Source organism: Maylandia zebra, unplaced genomic scaffold (assembly GCF_041146795.1).
Source record: "Maylandia zebra isolate NMK-2024a unplaced genomic scaffold, Mzebra_GT3a scaffold11, whole genome shotgun sequence".
Classification (NCBI taxonomy): Eukaryota; Metazoa; Chordata; class Actinopteri; order Cichliformes; family Cichlidae; genus Maylandia; species Maylandia zebra.
This window is the reverse complement of record NW_027490041.1, coordinates 5,654,824-5,670,670: the sequence shown is the minus strand read 5'-3', so window position 1 is coordinate 5,670,670 and position 15,847 is coordinate 5,654,824. Positions and strand designations below refer to the sequence as shown.

At 42.5% G+C, this 15,847-nt stretch overlaps 1 protein-coding gene across 1 annotated transcript in view; it reads right to left on the bottom strand.

Moving 5' to 3' along the window:
- LOC143415939 (uncharacterized) overlaps positions 1–15,847 on the bottom strand; it is a 282,785-nt gene that overhangs the window by 170,340 nt on the left and 96,598 nt on the right. The window lies entirely within an intron of this gene.

The following is a 15,847-nucleotide window of genomic DNA, read 5'->3' as shown; positions in this document are numbered from 1 at the left end:
AGACTCCCCGCCATAATAAACTACGTATTCTCTTATTGCTGTTACCAAGTTCCTGTGAAAAGCAGATTTTTCCCACTGCTGACTCAGCTGGATCAGGGAGAGTGACTGAGGCAGATATTGAGCTGTCAGTGTTTTTATATAACATTAAAGTCCCTGAGGGTATGGCACCAAGCACCATTGAGAATTCCCCAACACTGTTTGACAAGTTTGACGAGCATCTTGACTTTTGGTCTTTGGATATTAACAGTCCTGGGTATGTGACTTCTTGTTTAACAGAAATGTTACAGAGAGCATTTGCAGTGCAGCCTTTAATTGCTAGTAACTCACATTTTTTTAGATTTAGACATAAAGCAGATGCCTCAGAGAAATCACTAATAACACTAAGGGCTGGACGGATTTGATTTGCATTCTTCAAGAAGAGTGTGGTGTCATCAGCTAGCTGGCTGATGATGAGCTCCTTATCAGCTGTGCTGATTCCTTGTATAACAGGTCAAATCTCGGGGTGGAGTCTTAATCATTTTAATTGAGCTATTGCCATTCGTGTACAAGGTTTTGATAGCTTTACAGAAAAATGCCAAATTTTTCCAAAGAGTGGAAAATAAATTGATGTTCAATTGTATCAAAAGCCTTTTAAAAATCCAGGAAGAGAATGAAGCTATAGTCAGATACCAAATCAGAGTAATCAAGTAGATCTAAAACCAGTCTCATGTTCTTAGAAAGGTGTCTGTTTCTCATAAAGCCTGATTGTGTCTCATCGATAATTGTGTCCAAGAACTCTTTCATTCTGTTAGCAAGTACTAAAGCCATAATCTCATAGTCATCATTAGGGATGGGTATCGTTTAGGTTTTATCCAATACCGGTGCCAAATCGGTACTTTTGAAACGGTGCCGGTGCTCAAACGGTGCTCAAACCGGTGCTTAAAGAATGGAGAACACAAAATTGGTCCAAAAACCTCTCATGTTCAGCTGGTTTTGTGTAAAAAGATAACAATGTTAGCCTTTTCTGCAGCTATGGGGCATATATGGTATCACTCTTAGCTGGAAGCAGTGCTTAACCAATGGAAAAAATACAAACTTTATCCAAAAACCTCTCGTTTAACTGTTTCCCTCTTTTTCTTTGGTCATTTTAGCCTTTTTGGCCAGGGTGAAGGGAGTATCTGCCATCAAACAAGAAGACAGCCGCATGTAGCTATGATGATGTTTGCTAGTTCACCTTATATGCATTAATGTAATAACGTGGTTAGCCTACTCAACGTAAATTACACGCGAACAACAGAGAAGAACGGCTGCTGCTGCCATCAAATACGGTGCATTTCTCGGCTTTAAAAAACCCGCTATGCGTCGCCAGGTGTTTCATCGGATTTGAGGTGTTACCTCCTTTGACAGTATCACAGTATCAGCTTAAAGCACTTGTTGCAGGCTGCTGAGTTTGCATATTTTGCTGTGAAGTACAGCCAGACTTTTGACCGCTTCGTCTTGGGCATTTCTAATCGGTAGCTGTGCTCTAACAGAACGTACGTACCTGGCCCCGCCTACTATCCTCGGAAACGTAAAATGATTGGCTAGAAGTGTATCAAGGCTCAGGAAAAAAAGCACCGAAATAAAGCACCGAAATGTGCGCTGCTTTTCGGTCTGGTTACTACCGTTTATGTCAGAACCGGTGCCATCATGGCACCGGACACCGGTACCCATCCCTAGTCATCATTGAGCAGACAGATGGGTCTCCAATTATCAATAAGAAGTAAGTCTTTGTTTGGCTTTGGAATAAGTGTTATGAGACCCTGAGTAAGAGTAGGAGGGAGGATGTTATTCTCTACACTTCCTATGAAAAGCTGCAGTAAGAACGGAGCCAGGAGATTAGAAAATGATTCATAAAACTCTGCAGTTAAACCATCTGTGCCGGGAGATTTGTTGGCCTTAAGTGCAGAAATAGGATTACAAACGTCCTCCACAGTCAGAGGGCTGTCACAGTGACTTCTATCTTCCACAACAATAGTTTTTAGGTTTTTAATATTATTGAGAAACAACGTTGAGACACATATATATATATATATATATATATTCTACTTTTCTAAATGATTGACTATTTCAATGGAGAACCTAAATGACACGGACCCGTGTTTGTTATTACATATCTCTATTTTGAATGTGACAAGTCTATCATTGCCTGTTATTCATAGGTATTAACAGAGTTTTTGGCCTTTTTTTCCTCTATAACAGTTAATTGACTCTTTACAGTGGCCTGCTATGGTTAATAATAACATGTTCAGTCATGAGTGAAATCAAAGCTTTTCTTCACTTTAGCATTTAACATTCCCAACAATATAATGTGATACCTTAATTAAAACATGGCTAATAAAACACAATTTTCTTAATGCAAACATCAGTGACTCAACATTAGCAACCAAAGGGTTCAGTCTGCAGCTCACACTCATGTGAAGCTACAGCCTCCCCCTTTAGTCTCTGTCATCCTTCTGCTCCTGCACAAACAAAGCAAGACAAAACCTCCACCCTTCTTCTACAGGCTGGGTGAATTGTTGTGGACATTCACTAATCCTAAAGTCGGCACCGTTTTTGTCTCAGTATCAAGTCAGTTAAACTTTTAGTCGTCAGTCCGTCACAGTCCAGTCACATGCATACATCCACACACATTCATACCAGATATTGCTGATAATGGAGTCTCACGCGCAGCCTATTCGAGCCTCCATCACCAGCAAGATGACGTCATCATTTTAAAGGAAAACAGTTCCTTGTTTTTGGACTGGATTGACTCGCTGCAATCCTTTTAGGCTCAGGACTTCTCATGTGATCAATGTCACATATAAGTGAATTTCTCCAAAGCCCATTATAATCATGGAGAAAAACACTTTGCCACTGTTTCCAATACTGGGGCCCATTGCAAACATGTCCAAGCATAAAACCATCTTTCTCTCTCTTAGAGAAAGAAAACAATCCAAACCTCACTGATAAAATCAACCTAGTGTCAAGCAAAACCCAAAAATCAACCAAAACTTCACCAGAAAGTTTTCCTCCCTCCCGGGACAATATTGTGCAGGAATACAGGCACCGTAACTCCTTTTGCACTGACAAAAACATGTTGGATTTACTTGATTCAATAGTGGACACTGGTTGCACACAAAGGTTTTGCTTTGGCAGAAACTTAAACAACTGAGTTAAATCAACACAACCTTTTCATATTCAGTAAAGCTGCATGTTGTGTTCATAAAACACGATTGAAACATGTTCAGATGGAGTAAGTTGAGCTCCTGGAACATTTTAATCCTTCAATTGAAATTGAATGGGTCTACAACAACTACCATCCTCCTATCTCTATCCTGGTTGCAGCAGGGCTGGGAAATAACCCTGAAGTGATAGGTTACCAGGCAGGGTACACCCTGGACAGCTCACCAGTCTATCAGATAGAAACACACAGCCGTTTACATTCATGGATAATTTAGCCCAGGACCTTCTTACTGTGGAGCAACAGCACTAACCAGCATGCCAACAATGGAGGAAATACAGGAAAGCTATGATTTCCTGTATTTGAGGCAGAATTCTTTTGTTCTTGCCCTTGACAGGTTAATCCACAATAAATAGCAACAGCATGCATGTGGTGTGTGTGTCGTTGTCTGCCTCTTATAACTCCAGTGATTTTCCTGTAGTTTGAAATCTTATGCGGTGTTGACACAATAATTTGTTGTAAACCAGGAAATTCCCAACTGTGGTAGAAAGCACAGCTTAGCCTTAGCAAATGTTCAAAGAAAAGTCGTCACTTCCTGATTTCTGCTTCACTGATAAATATTGTCACACTGGGGTTTTTGCAAATGATATCAGTGAGCACTGTGTGGCAGCTGGAGTCAGACAACTGAAGCTCCCACAATCAAGACCACAAACAGCTTTCAAAGGAGATTTGAAGCTTTTCTGGCAGCAAGCTTCATGATTTATGGGACTGGAACTGGAACAGAAACTACCTGATCACCAATGGTGAGCTGGCATGGAATTATTTTTATGACATTTTATCAAAGTTATAAATAAGCATGCCCATTAACACATAGTGAGTGAGCATGTTGTCTTCCCACGCAGTGAACAGCGGATGCTAATGTTTTTGTCACTTTTTACAGAGTCAAACTCAAAGTAAGGTCAGTGCTTCCACGCTTTAAACGCTGCACGCTCACACTCTCTCCACACTCGATAGATTATCCATTGTTCATCTGCACACAGCTGCGGTTTTAGTAACGCAGTAACGCAGCGTGCTTACGGGAAAGTAACAGTAATCTAATTACCTTTTTTGCAATAGTAATCCCTCACTTTACTCGTTTCTTGAAAAAAGTAATCGGATTACTGCCCATCTCTGGTTGGAGCTGTGCACTTGTGGGTTCCACCTTGTGTACACGTTTATCTTTGCTGTGTGTACTTGTACCTCTGAGTGGAAGCTGAACTCTTGAGTTCGAGTATCGAAGCATCAGCTGTGACGTTAAAGTCCAAACAGCTCGTTCATTTGACGTGCAAATGAACGAAGGTAACGCCGTTTTCATGTGGATGTGTCACTGAGACACTTTCCACATCCACAGCTCACAAAATGGGAAAACTATAGAAGTATAACAATGAAGAAGTTACTATGTTACGGGTCCCAAGGATGAAGACCTCGATGACAAATATGTTACCTGTAAAAGCAGGTGAAGAGCAGAGTAAGGAAGACACGATGCGTCTCTGCTTTCCTCCAGAACGTGTCTGAGTCTGATTTATTTCACACAAATAAATGCTATAAAACACTAAACATGAGCTTTCAATATACTGTTCAGCTGGTTCCTCATTCACATCAATTACATTTACTTATTTCACAACATCAGTGAAATATACTCTTTTTAACTGGTTCAGTTTCTCAAGTTCACACTTCTTTCCATAACAGCTACATCCTTTTATCATATCAATAAACACATCACATTGTCTTCTGCAGTGTCTTACTGGCTAAACAGTTCTATTCAATAACAGCATTGGTAAATACATTACATTTGTTCCCTCCAGTAATTTACTGGCAAAATCACTATTTAGTGCATCATGAAACACAGCTTGTTGAATCAACCCATGAATGCCTCTGTTAGCTACACAGAGTTGCTCAGAGTGCTTGTGTTACACTAGCTAATCTACTCAGTCACTTTAACAGAACTATTAACATTCACATCTCACAGAACTGATTTGATTGGAGCATTACAACACGTTTGCACAGAGCATAGGAGCGCACTGACTCTGCTTCACGAGCGCTCCACCTAACGAGCGGGCTCGCGGTGCGGTCGCGCGGGACACTCCTCTGGTTTTCTCCCGTGTTTACATATAAATAACTTTGGCGGACCGCCTTAACTCTCCCATTCACATTAACGTGGGTAACCATGGTGACAATAAACAACATTTTCGGTGTGAGCACCGTGTACCGACCTGTAAAAGCAGGTGAAGAGCAGAGTAAGGAAGACACGATGCGTCTCTGCTTTCCTCCAGAACGTGTCTGAGGAAGCAGCGGAAGGTGGGCTCCACTTACTGCTCCCCGAAACCCCGGAGCAAGCACCAAAGTTCCGCCCTCACTGCTTTCTAACATAAAATGAATCCCTGTTACATGGATTTTCTATCCTCTTAAAGAAACTGAAAATAAATACATATAGCAATGAAAAATGTCCCGTTACATGAGTGTTTTACACAAAATAATATTCATGTGGTCATTCCCTCACAGGGGTGCCACAACTACACTGCTGTTTTGACAGAGACACAGTGTGTTTATCTAACTTGGCTGAAGCCAAAGTTCTCCAGACAAATTCAGTCTGTTTCTGCCAAGTGTGAACTCACTGGATGAGCGCCAGATACACAGAATCAAAAAGGGATAAATTACTTTTCTTATGTCATGTTCCCGTCACAAACTGGCTCAAGGAGAGGGGAAGCAGGAGTCCACAGATGAAATGTTCCTATAAATAAAGTGGAATTTATTCAAACTTTACCAAAACTTCAACACATCAAATACAAGCAGTTCAGCAGGGAGTGGATGTGTGTTGCATGTGCCAGGTGGATGCAGAGAGAGGCCAGGGCCACGTTCAAACCTGAACACGCTGCACAGTGTTTTGTTCCATTTGTTAGGGATGAATGAAATGCTTCCTTGAAAGGATGTGTGCAGTCACCAGTGGGCGTGGAAGCATGTGCGCCCTCATTTGGTGGGTGTGCAAGAAAAGTCATCCTGTCACACAGCAATGCCTACATAAATCACACCACTCTGCTTAAAATAATAATGTTTAGTGAAGCAGGTGAAGCAAAGGGCTGCTTTTAATAGGCTGGGAGACCCAGGTGTGCTGCTTTAGCTGCTGAGCCTCTTATGACAGAACAGCGGAGAGTGGTAAGAAGGGAGGAGGGGGTCTGGCTGTGTTTGTGAACGATAGATGGTGTAACTCTGGGCATTTCTCTATCAAAGAGACGCTATGCTGTAAGGACACTGAGCTGCTAGCGGTTAGCATGAGACCGTACTATCTACCACGAGAGTTTACACACGTGATTATGATAGCTGTGTATGTCCCGCCCTCTGCTAACGCTGCAGCAGCCTGTGAGGTCCTGCACACTGTAACCAGCAGACTCCAAACACAGCACCCTCAGGCCCTTTTCCTGATCTCTGGGGACTTTAAAGATGATGTAACCATTTAATTATGGTTACATAATTAATTATGTAATTAATTATGCAAAATGCAAAACGCTCAGCTGTGTCTCCAATCAAAGCTCTGTAACTTCAGAGGTGATGTTCATATGTTGACTAATGGTTTTCTTTCATTTTTGATGTACTGCAGAATATTTGTATAAAATCCAGGCCAGGAAAATCTCCTTCATGTGTTTCTGTGTTTTGTCTTCAGCTACGTTGACACAAAGGCCTCTGCTGTGACGCTCACACCTTTGATAAAGTCTGGAGAGTGTCAGCTTCCTGTTTATAGATACAAAAATATGTAATGTTGTGAACTCTGGCCGCAGCGGCGCAAGAAAAAGGAGAATTACGGGAAGCACTCACAACAGGTAAAATCAAAATAACAAAGTAAAGTAGGATAAAATAAAAAACAACAAAAGAACAACACAATATACTTCCCCGTACTGTTACTGCTAACCTCTGTTAACCTAGTAACTCTTACCTTCTAACTGACAGCTGGTCAATAAACGAGCTCCATAAACGCTCCATATTCACCTTTACATGGAATATAAAGGGAAAAGAAGAAACACAGTGCTGTGTCAGCGTTAGACATATAGATATATCCTTGCTTTTAATACATTTGAAGGTGGGTGGGAGAGGTGCTTCTCCGCGTAGTCTACGGTCTCTTTGGGATCGCTAAAGCTTTTCCTCACATCACCATGGGTCACTAACAGCTTTGCAGGGTATAGCAGTCTGTACCTGACGCCGGTCATCCCACGTAGTCTTCCTCTCATATTTGCAAATGCGGCTCTGCGTTTCCAACAGAGGGAGGGAAATCTGGGAGGATGTTTATTTTAAAAACCCTTATACATCAGGTTCTTGTTCTCTGCAGCTTTCAGCAGAATTTCCTCACCAATGTGGTAGTAGTGCAATCTCAAGATGATGGGCCGAGGAAGATGACTTTGTTTGGGACGCTGGCGATTCACTCTATGTGCTCGATCGATGAGTGGCTTCTCCTGGAGAGATAGCGCCTCCGCCAACAGGTGTGAACCAACTCAGTCATCTTGGGTCCCTCTGTGCCTTCTGGTATTCCTGCAGTTCTTAAATGATTCCTCCTGGAGTGCCTCAAGAGCTCCACATCTCTCATCTAACTTCTTTACCTCCGCAGACAAACGCTCCACAGTGGCCTGGAGAGTGGCGATGGTGTCAGAGTGGTTCGAGGCACAGTCCTGCAGTTCAGTCAAAGTGTTATCATGCCTGGCCACGTCGCTTTTTATGTCCGAAATTGAGGGCTGGATGCTCTGGTTCAAGGATGATATCTCGCCTCCTATAGTGGTAGAAATCTCTAATATGCAAGTGTCCAGTGCTAGTTAGTTAGTTCTAGTTCTAGTGGTTAGTGGGGCTTTATTTGATGATTCTAGTGTGTGTTACATTGTTGTCATATTGTTGAGTCGCAGAGCTGTACAGTGTTACAGTTTCTGTAGAGTCTGGTATAAGGAACTCAGATCCCTCTGTGAATAATGTTCACTGAAACTGATCTGTAGTTAATGAACTAGTCAGGATTTACACTAGAGAATGTTTCTGCCATTACATGGCCTGTATTTGTAGAGCGCTTTACTCGTCCCTAAGGACCCCAAAGTGCTTTTTTGCCCAAGGACACAACGACCGAGACTGTCCAAGCCGGGGCTCGAACCGGCAACCTTCCGATTACAAGACGAGCTGCCAACTCTTGAGCCACGATCGCCCCACATATTGTTGTCTTTTGTTGCAGACACCAAGTGTTGAGCTCCTGTCTCAACCTCCTACATTCTTCCAGCAGGTTACACATTCTCTTTTGTATTTGGAATCAAATATATGTGTCAGTTGGGCCTAGTGCAGGGGTCAGCAACCTTTAACACCCAAAGAGCCTTTTGGACCCGGTTTCCACGCAAAGGGTCAGGGTTCGGGAAAACACTGGGAGCCGCAAATACTTTGTGACATCTAAAATGAAGATAACACTGTGTATATTGTTTTTACCTTTATGCTTTGTGTGAACAACTACAGTGTGTTGCTTATGAAATCCATGAAGTGCTACAGAGAAAATTACATTTGATTTATGTAATGAACACATTTTGAGCTCTTAAAGAAATATAAGAAAGGAAAGCTGAACTACAATGATCCATGTAGCAAACACAAACTGTTATATCGCCTTTGGGCTTTTGGAGCCTTGACCTGACTTTTAAAAAAAGCGCGTTCATGCAAACATCGTCGGGTCTGCCGTGATATGTTTACAACGGGACTTCTGCTCCTGAACCTCTGCGCACAGCGTCTGCAGGTAAGGTAACTTTATTTATACCCAAAGGCAAGGTAAATTTGCTTTACAGACAAATGACAGCATTTGACATCCCTTTAAAAACACACATACCTAGTAAATATATAAAACTCACTGTGACACATACTTTAATATTTCAAATCAAAAACAGTTCTTATTTAATTCAGTGACAGCAACGGGGACAAAGCTGTTTTTATAACGCTTTGTCCTGCATCTCGGAAATAGAAACCTCCGTCCTGAGGGAAGAAGCTGAAATTCACCCCTTAGAGGATGGGAACCATTTTTAAGGATTGATAAAGCCATCCTCTGTACCTGCTCAGAGTACAGGGAGGCTAAACAAGACTGTGGCTCACCTATCAGACGACTGGACCATCTCACTATCTGATTCAGAGAGTTTTTCTCTGTGACAGAGGTCTGACCGAACCATGCCACCAAACAAAAGGATAAAACAGACTCAATAAAAGAACGATAAAACAAAGTTAACATTTTTTTGGTCAATGTGGAAATGAACAAGTTTCCTAAGGCAATAAAGGTGCTGGTGACCCTTTTTACAAACTGATTTGCAATTTTGATCAAAGTTCAGTTTTTCATTGATTATGGTCCCAAGATATTTATATGATTGTACTTGCTCTATTTTCTGACCTTTAATTAAAGTGACTCCGTGCCCATTTTGTTGTTTCCTAAAATCAACAACCATGTCTTTTGTTTTAGATATGTTCAGCTGGAGATAAGACTCCTCCCACCACTGAACAAAGTCATCAATGACTGGGCCGTGGTTAGTTTCACCCTCTTTCAGTAAGCTGACAATAACAGAGTCATCTGCATATTTAATAATGACCCTGTTTTCATGTCTGCCCTGACACATGTTTGTATAGAGAGTGAATAATAAGGGCGATAGGACGCAGCCTTGAGGAGAACCTGTGGAGGAGAACACTGGGTCAGACAGAACCCCATTTATTCTCACTCTTTGTGACCTGTCAGTTAGAAAATCTAAAATCCAGCCCAGCAGGTTTTTCCTGATTTCAAACTGTTCTAAAAGTCTTTTAATTAAAATATGGGGCTGTGTTGTATTAAAAGCCGAAGAAAAATCAATGAAAAGAAGTCTTGCAAAAGTCCCTTTACTCTCTACATGTTTAAGAATCAGATTTAGTAAAGTCAAAAGTGCGTCCTCCACTCCTCTGTTGGGCCTGTATGCAAACTGCATTGGATCCAGCTGACCTTCAGTCTCTTCATAATCACATTTCTGAGGATTTTTTCAAAGACTTTCATTACAACTGAAGTGAGGCAACAGGCCTGAAGTCGTTTAGATTTAGGGACAGGAACCACGACTGCTTCTTTGCAAAGAGAGGGCACATGTTGTGTTTGCAAGGATTTGTTAAAAATAACCTGAAATATAGGCCTGAGTTCATCAGCACAAGATTTAATTAGGCGGCCACTAATATTATCAGGACCTGGCTCTTGTTCACATTGACTGTATGAAAGGCCTTTTTAACATCCCTGAGTTCAATGATAAAGTGCTGAGTATCTCTCAGTTTCTGTTTCAGTTCCCAAATATCCTCGCTGAAATCAGAAGAACTAAAACGAGCAGAAAACATGTTTAAAGCATTTGAAAATCTCTGTCTGAATTAAAACATCTAAAATGACCTGACTGCTGCTCTGGGGGTTTTGAAACCCTGCTATGGTTTTCATACAAGTCCAGGCAGACCCAAAAGTTTTTGCAGCAAATTTGCTTTCAAGAAGGTTTTTGTCTGTTTTGCTTTCAAGATCTCGATTTTCATTTCCTTGGTAGCTGTCTGAAAATCGGTAACAGCCCCTCTTTAAAGGCCTGTCTCTTTTTCCTTAAACAGGATTTGACACTTTTAGTGAGCCATGGCTTATTGTTAGCGTACATTTTAACACGCTTACGGGGTATAATCATGTCTTTACAAAATACTGCACAGGAGTAACATCCACCAAAGCGTCGAGATCATCTCCACAAGACTGAAGACGGGGCTGTACGAAGTCACTTTATCTCTACAGACTGTAAGCTGTCGTCTGTGAGGCGTGAGCGTGTTTGTTTGAACACAGTTCACGGTGGAGAACAGCTGCTGACATAATGTGGATCCGAAGATCCATAACTGGCCTACCTGGGGCTGAAAGTCTCCATAAATGCAGGCGTTTCGGCGGCTACACCGGCTTCCACCAGTGTGACGCTTATTTTGAGAAAATAATAGAATATAAATGTATTTTTATATTCCAATATCACAATAATCTTCCAATGTAGAACTACAAGTTAAAAAAGAAGTAACATAAATCAAATCCACTTCAGCTAAATACTTCTCATTTATTTCCATCTTACATGCTGTGACTGCAGCCATTCCCACATCTCTGTGAATGGGACTCATGGACATGGATCAGTGGTTGTTGATCAATGGTCCTGAGAATCTGCATAATTAAGATGAAGGAACGGAGCTCCCAGCCCATCGTTCCTGCAGCTGCTTTCAGTCTTTATGCAAATGTCCTGTTTGTAAGACTGAAACCTGCAGCTGAGACTGAAGACGTCACCTGATGATGACGACACGTTTCTCCCACAAAACGCTGCGTCCAGATGAACAGAAGCAACAGACTCACTTTCCTGGATGATTGAGATGCATCAAGACTTCATTGTGTGTTACTTCTCATTCAGCACAGACACATTATTCCTGTTAGGTCATGTCAGCTGTCACTCAGTACAAGCACAACTGTGAACAACACAAACTTCTCTTCAATGTGTCACAGAAACACTAAGTGTGAGAGCCTGTATGACACACAGGACAGACTGTAAGCTCTGCTGGCTGCACAGCACTTTGTAGCAGTTTTCCAACATGTCCTCCACCCGTGATGTCAGTGGTGGGACCCCAGTCACAGCACTCAGCACCACCTCCTTTAAATGGATTTTATAGCAGTTCCTCCCGTTACTCGGTGCAACGCTTCTTAAATGTGTTTTTGCAGGATAAAACACAGCAGGTGGTGTAGAGAGGACGTCAGCTGACGGAGCAGAGGGAGGCAGACTGTGGATAAATGACAGAGTGAGAGGAGAGCAACCATGACAGAAGCACAGGTGTGGCAGATAGAAGTGGCTTTATAGACACTTATTGTCAGTCCTCGTGCATGCTGTGGAAATAAGTGTCTGTGTCATGAGGTGACATGTGAGCTTATCTTTGGTCAATAAAGCTGAACGACCAGTTTTCACTTTGCTTGTTACGCTTGTTTAGTGACGTCTGGGTTTCTGTGGAGCCCGAATTTTGATGAGTTCTGGTGAAATCATCTGAGATCATCTGAGCATCGGTGAAGAGTCAGCAGAGAAAGTGTGGGACAGAAGTTTGCTTTGGACACATGGACTGAAATCAAAAAGTAACAAACAGGATTTCCAATGGACAGTATGGAGAAGTGAAAGTACACAAAGGCTGTGCTGGAACACGTGTGTTACACTTTTTGACAGCTGAGAACAAAACACAATATTTTGCATCATCTCTGCAGTGTCTCTTCTTTCCTCTGCTGTTGTGCTTTTAGCTCCAAACTGTTTCAAATGGTTTGTCAGCAAGCTGACCTCTGACCTCTGCAGTACTAACTCCTGACCCGTACAAAGAGCGGGCGTTTCTGACCTTTGACCTGCAGCTGTATGTCTCTCAGTCTCAGTTCTTCTCTCCGTCACTGATGGAGCAGGTGTAGTTGCTGCTGACAGTCAGTCGTTTGTTTTCTCAGAGTGAGGCTGAAGTCTGAACTGTTCAGAGCATCAGGTCTCATCAACGTGCGCTGCTGTAACGCCGCTTTGTCCTCTGAGATCACCAGGTATGAAACCTGAGTGCTGACAGAGCAGCATGTTCCCCCTCATTCACCTCCACCACCACAGCCAAGGCATGCTGGGAAACTGAGGACACACAGACGGAGAACTGAAGTGTCTGCTGTGTGTTCATCTCAGAGTCCTCACAGGTGACACATTAGCTCCAGAACACCAAGCCAGGTGTTTGAAGCCTGACAGGGATTCTTCCCATCCAGAGGGAGGATTTAGCTGCACAACAATGAACATTAGTGTGTAGTTTAGAAACACAGACTGTGCCTGCACTGCATCTAGTGAAGAAAAGTGTTACTGCCAGAGAACGAGGCTCCTTTAAAGCAGCTGATATTAAGGTTGAAAAATCAACAATAAGCTGATGTAATCAACGTTTCACAAAATGGTCAGCAGCTAAAATCTGGAGCCGTTCTTTGGTGGTAATTAACAGTTTGTTCTTGTTAGCTAATTATGTCATTAAAGGTAGCAGCAGAAGCCTTGTGTTGAAAGCCCATTCACTCACACATTCACACAGTATGTGTGTGTCTGTGTTACACTGTGGACATCCCTTCTGTTGGAGCGCCATCTTGTGGCAGGTTTAAGAAATGTTCTTCTTGTAAATCCAAACTGATGCACCTCCATAGCAGACTGTGGAGGCTTTCAGTGACATGAAGACTTGATTTATACTGTCATATTCTCCTGTTACACAAAGCACAGCACGCTGAACATGGATGAACTGAAACTCCCAGCATCTGACTGAGGAAAAGCACAAATCATTCTCACACTGACTCCTGCTTGATTTTAGATTTGCTTTCAAATCCTCACACTTTCATATGAAGCACTAAATGGGCTCCAGACTGTTTATCTCAGCTTCCTGTCAAACACACTGCTGCTCACACCGAGGCTCAGTTTACTCCTCCAGCCTGGCTTAACCTGCTGTCTGTTAAAAACAGTCCCACACTCCTCTGTTTAATCCTTCTGATCAGACTCTTTGATTTTGTATTGTTTTTACCTGAAGTTGTGTTTTTGACATGGTTCTGTCTGTGAAATAAAGCTCACACACACACTGCTACAGTCCTTCATACACTTAGAAACGAAGCTGCTCCTTTCCTCAGTGCTGACACATAAAGAAGAGTTGCTTTTATATCCAACACGTCTCTGTTCCAGAAAACAGCTTCAGCAGCCTCTGAGTCTGAACTTGGAGTTGGTTATAAGCCACAGGCCTGTGTGCACAGCAATGAGGAAATATAATGCAGTAAGTGAAACATGGATGTGTGGAACAGATTATCCCAAAGGTTGATTCTGTTCATCTGGACGTTCTCAGTGAAACATTTGGTCTCTCGGTCAGGTGACTCCTTTAGTCTCAGCTGACTGCAGCTTTCCAAACCTTTGTCACTGGATCACTCACTTCATCTCCAACGTGTCCCTGACACAGACAGCTGGAGCCGTTACAGCAAAATCATTGATCATCGTTTTTAGAACATTAGCTGGTGTTGGTGGGCAGGCTAGCAGTGCTAATTGTTAGCACTAGTTCTGCTGCTCTCCCTTTGTCTCTGTTATTGTTGGTCTTTAGTGAACAATAGAAAGTGTCTTCATGAGACTGTTGCCTAATGTTCAAATGTAGATAACACCACCTGCACCAACCTGTTACACAGCACAACCCTCTGGTGTAGCTTTGGCTGGAGCACATATTGGCAGCTCCAGTGACATCACCACTCCATGGTGACATCATCTCTACAGACTGTGGCTGTTACATATCCTCACCTGGTAATAATAAGACTGTCCTCAGCTGCACACAGCTCCAAGATGAACAAACTGAAGTAAATACAAATTAGAGTTACCATAGATTGAAATCTTGTAATCAGAGCTAATTCTTAGTGAAACTCTCACAACATCATATCATGATCCTGGGTTAGTGTCTCGGTCTCAGATCACAACATCAGCACAGGCTTGGCTTGGGTGAGGTATTGAGTGGTTCTTGTCCATGACAGCTGCAGGTACAGTGCCATCAGCCATGCTGCACCACATGTCTGCCCAGGAACATTAGTGTGGCTGAGTCTCATGTAAACATTGTGCTAAAGTGGTGGGAAAGTGGCTGCAAGCTGGCTGCACTGTGTCCAATACTCTCAGTATGATATCCACAAACCTCTGAGTGTCACAGAGTGGGCCTGTGCTCAGCTCACTGTGCCCCATTCAATTCTACTTGCATAGTTTTACAAGTAAAATTAAAAGTTGCTCAATGATAAGTTATTGTAGTAACAACTAAGTCCATGGTCATTATTTGTTAATAGTAGCTTAAAGCTTCTGCACCAATCATGGAGCAGCAGGTTTAGAGCATGTGGATCTACAAAAGTAAGTCCCAGTAAGATGGGCTGAGCCTTACATACTAGAAGAAACATGTCATTCCCAGCAGATGAAGCGCCCTTTAAAGCAGGATCTCACTTTAAACCTAAAGAACTTGCTATGAGCATGCAGTGCATTCATGCTTATTATTCATACGATTGTGGGGAGCTAATAAAGTGCAACTATCACATTACATTTTATTATTAAATTGTTGTTAACAATCCCTTCACTTCTGCTTATCTAATTCATGGTTGCAGGATGGCTGACAGCTTCCATTAGGCAGGAGGTAATGTCCATTCTGGCCACAGTGCAACCCACAATGTGTAACTGACACTATTATATTGCATTATGTCACATTGTTACATCTTTTTAATAAATGATGACAGTCAGCTGAATTTGCTGCCCCCTTGGTGGAGGACATCAGGATCAGCAGCTGCTGCTCCATCACAAACACCACAGAAGAAGAACAACACTGGATCAGATTATCTGGACGTGTTTGACAGGGACAGTGTTCATGTTCATGGACATCAGGACAAAAACAGACGATGGAAACCTGCCAGATTTGAGCTAAACTGCTCGTTTCCATGTGTAGTCCCTGGGAGGTCACATGACCAACAAAGACACACAAGCTGTGTCCCAAAACGTCGGCTGCATCCTCCGGAGGCCGCATTTGAAGGCCGATGACGTCACAGCCAGGCGACGAAGGCTGTCCCGATTCCTCGACTCCTTCAAATGCGTCCTTCATTCCCCCGAGTTT